The sequence below is a fragment of the Pseudonaja textilis genome, chromosome 2 (assembly GCF_049901715.1).
Source record: "Pseudonaja textilis isolate UNSWEBS1 chromosome 2, rPseTex1.2, whole genome shotgun sequence".
NCBI lineage: Eukaryota > Metazoa > Chordata > Lepidosauria > Squamata > Elapidae > Pseudonaja > Pseudonaja textilis.
In genome coordinates, this window is record NC_141991.1 from 23,311,842 (window position 1) to 23,316,279 (window position 4,438).

General features: G+C 35.3%; 1 long non-coding RNA gene across 1 annotated transcript; it reads right to left on the reverse strand.

The window, feature by feature from the left end:
- Window positions 1–1,660: 1,660 nt before the first annotated feature.
- On the reverse strand, window positions 1,661–4,072 carry LOC148126810 (uncharacterized). The gene is made up of 2 exons (XR_015741589.1): window positions 3,831–4,072; window positions 1,661–3,654 (listed from the first exon to the last, which is right to left on the reverse strand). It is a non-coding gene; the product is annotated as an uncharacterized LOC148126810 (long non-coding RNA).
- Window positions 4,073–4,438: the final 366 nt, after the last annotated feature.

Genomic DNA, 4,438 nt, shown 5'->3' on the forward strand with positions numbered 1-4,438 from the left:
ATTAAAAACCCTCAGAATTTTAGGGAAATATATTGGAGAGAAACAGTAACAACTAGAAGGAAACACATTTAACATAAGCACAAGGGATATTTCTGAGCCTTTAAAATAGCTCTCCATTTCAAAATAAGTTTTGGAATAATTGAGCATCTCGAGCAATGTGGCAAAAGGCAAAGTTTAAATGTAGAAATAACTGGTCCCTATGTCTTTTACGTTAAAATTACCAGTTGTGAGGGTCAAACTAAAAGAGAAATTTATTTTCCTCATTCAGTTTATGTAAATAGAAAATGCATAGACTTAACCAACTAGACTTAGAATTTAAATGGCTTCGCACCCAAATAGATGTTACGGGAAATTGGGTCATGGCTCCTTCTGAAGCTTTCCAGAATCTGTATGTTTATATGGTTTCTCTTTTGTGTGGATCCTTTCATGCCAAGTAAAGGAACCACTATGACTGAGGTTCTTTTCACACTCCATACATTTATATGGCTTCTCTGCTGTGTGCATTTTACTAATTTATAACATAACTAAGGAGAAAGAAAATTTAATACGTTTGAAAAGTAACCACACCATTGATATTTAATTTTTATTTAAATCCGATTTAAATTTTTCTTAACTCTTGTCACACCATAGAAAGGCAAAATATAAATGCTCAAAAAAAGTTTTTTTACGTGCATTTTGGGAGCTTCCTGTCATCCTGGCTCCTTTCGTAAGAAGAATTTCACATCCTTTCAGCTCCTTTCACACACCATACATGGATAGGTATGTGATGGTTCTCTCCCATAATGAGACCTTTGACTGAATAACTTTCCATATTTCATCATTTGTATCAGTTAACTCAGGTCTCCGTAGATGAGTCCAATTATTTTTTTAGTAGTAGTATATGCTTATTGGCAACACTGACTTTAGCATAATTCTATAAAATTACAACAATCCATATCAGTTCAATACATCCCCTCTAATTTTAACAGCACTCTTTGTCAACATGCACTTTTGTATCATGCATTGTTATTGTTTTATTACATGTTCATCTATATCAGTCAATAGTAAAAAAAGATTCTTCTAAACTAGACTGATTCACTTGGACAGGCATAATTGATCTAGTTCTAGGTTCCTGATGCAATTTGCAATGCAATAATGGATCAAATTTTCCACCTTTATTACAAGTTACTACTCCTTTTTCAAGTTAATACTATCAACATGAGTACAATGTTGTCTGCATGTAATAAAAGGACTTTTCTACTTTCAGTTGATAAGGCATAAAAAGGATTAACATTGTTAATTATAAACATTGTTGCTTATATAAAAATTAAAGAGGAGGGGAGCCAGTATACAGCCGTGATGGACACCTTTTGTAGTTTTAATGTTTTGTTAGGGAGACATTTTGGTTTATCCGTATTTGCATGTAAGTATTTTCATCCATTTATATATAGGTAATCTAGATCAGTAGCTATCTCCCATCGTTTTCCTGTATTTATTGTATCAAAAGCAAATGAAAAGTCAATAAATGTTATATAGCGGCATTTTAAGGAACCATTCATTGACCTGTGAATCAGAGTTGTAAACACTGATTTATAACATATATCATTTTCAGAAGCCTGCCTTCTGTTATGCTACAATCTGCCCAACTTCTATCCAATCAGTCTGTTTAAAATGTTTTTGCTGTTGTTGTTCTGTTGTTAAATTGTGTCCAGCTCTTTACCGCCCCATGGACCACAGCACGCCAGTCTCCCATTTTCAACTTACGCTTTTTTATGGTTTTGGTGATTTTCCTTGGCTTTCCCAGGCAACTTATCAGCTCATTTCTGATTTTGTCAACCCAGCTTATACATAACAGCCGCCTGTAAATTCACATTTCAAATGCTTCTAGTCTCTCTTCAAGTGGCTTTCTGTAGAGCAGGATAGAAAACATGTAATATCTGAAAAGCCTGATTTTCAATCTCTGGCCTACGTCATGACTGCAGAAAACCTTTTTCATTTTGAAGAATACTGTTCGAGCTTTGTCTATCCTTGTTTTTACTTCAGTGGTCATGTTCCATCTTTCATGTAAATTAGAACCAACTTTTTCTAGTGGTATTCCTTTTGAAGTTCTTGGTGGCAAATTACTGGGTTATTTGCTGATGACCATGATCTTGGTTTTTGAGTTGTTAAGCTTCAAGCTGTATTTTTCAGATATTTCTGTGATTCTGTTGAGTAACTGAAGGTCTTCATGCTTACTGGCAAACAGAACTGTATCATCAGCATATATCTTTCACATCTACAGACACTATACACTGATAATATTTAATGATTCTCTCATATTCAGGTAGTCCTCAACTTACAACAGTTCGCTTAGTGACTGTTTGAAGTTACAACAGCACTGAAAAAAGTGACATGGCCATTTTTCACACTTATGACCATTGCAGCATCCCCATCATTGCAGTGATTCACTTAACAACTGTTAAGAAAGAAAGGTCGTACAATGGGCAAAACTCTCTTAACAAATTTCTCCACAACATAAATTGTGGCTTCGATTGTGGTTGTAACTTGAGGACTACCTGTAATGAGATCTTTGACTGAAAAAGATTCCAGACTTCTTGCATTCCTGCTGATGGATTCTACACTGTAGATGTGAGCCTGGTCACACTGGACAATTTTTTTCAAAACTTTTGCTTCCTGAAAAACCTTTTGGTTATCATGACAGATCCCTTCAAACTGAACAGAGATTTCAAGGTAACTTCATAGTCTTGTATGCTGTAACACATTCATCAGCTGAATGTAGTTTGGTGCTCAGAAGTTGCCAAGAAAATTCTCAAGGACATCTCTGAATGATTTCCAGGTGATTTTCTCTGGCCCCACTGATCTTCAAATGTCATTGATGATATATATGATTTGTGGACCAAAAAAAATACTTTCCTTAATCTTGACATCAATTATTCTTGGATATATCTGCCTCAAATAACAAAAACTTTCACCTTCCTTGTTCATTGCTTTGACAAAACATTTAATCACTCTGAGGTTTATGTGAAGCAGAAGCAAAAATTTATTCATTGGGTCAACAAGTGGTTCATGTCCATGATTTCCTGGTCTGGAACCAAATTCTTTCAGAGTGACCAATTCTCTTTAATGTAATGCAACTCTCTTGCATGGCTTTTCCATCTGCATATGTAATAACAGTACTTGATACATCTGAGCTGCATTCCAAGTCACTACTTTTAAATCTCCACAGATATCCTAGATAGTTGCTTGATGTACTGCATGTGCTTCAACAACAGTTCCATGTTTTCATGGTTTTCATGTGTGCAATACAGGCAATAGATACTGTAGGGTGTACACTGCTATTGTGTAAAAAAAAGCAGATTTCTATAAAGCAGTACACGGCATGTTAAATTGCAGGCTATTTTTGTGATTAGCAGCCAGAAATCTGTAAGGTACTTCAGAGGTATTACAGGATGCAAAATCTTTGTTGCCTAGTATTATTTTCTGGTATTTTCACAACTCACAGGCAGTTCCCCCTTCTCATTTTTCTGTGTGTATGGTCAGGAGGAACAAGTGGTTTTTCACAATTTCACATTATTTTCTTTTGGTCCCCACTGGTTTTCAAAGATCTCTCTTCTTGCTTGATAGTTTGCAATGTCAACACACTGCAGTCACTTTCATCCTCATTCTCCTGAATACCTTTAGGTACAAAAAGAAAGAGAAAGTCATGAAAAATTCAAAGTGCAATTTCACTTATTTGTAATTTTTAATACCTATTATTTAATAGAGCAATTCAATATCACATTCCATTTCATTCTGAAATAGGAAAGGCATAAATTTAACCAACTAAATCTAGAATTAACAAAGATTCTCACCTTAATGTATCTCTTTTAGGTCATTGTTCCTCTTCCTCTTTCCACATGCCCGAGATTAATATGGCTTCTCCCCTGTGTGAATCCTTTGATGGGCAGTAAGATAACTACTATAAGTAAGGGTCTTTCCGCACTCCAAGCATTTATATGGTTTCTCCCGTGTGGATTCTTTTATGGAAAGTAAGACTACTATGTTGGCTGAAGCCCTTTCCACATTCCAAGCATTTATATGGTCTCTCCCCTGTGTAAAGCCCTTTCTACACACCATACATTTATATGGCTTCTCTCTCCTGTGGATCCTTTTATGAAATGTAAGAATCCCATTTTCTCGAGAAAGAGTAAATGTCCCATTGTAATGTTTTCCATTGTCTCTGCATATATAATCTTCTCCTTTGGATGGAGTTGGATAATGTTCATTTACATTAGACGTGTCTTTGAACAGTCTTACACTTTTCCCACTATGTTTTTTCTTGTGTTTTCCTTGTTGGCTATGAAAGTCTTGAATCTGTACATCAATGGAAGATGAGCTTTCTTTATTGCAGTTATATGACTGGTTTCTACCACAATTTTCTAGTTCCATTTGAACTGCATGTTTCTCAATTCCTTTTCCA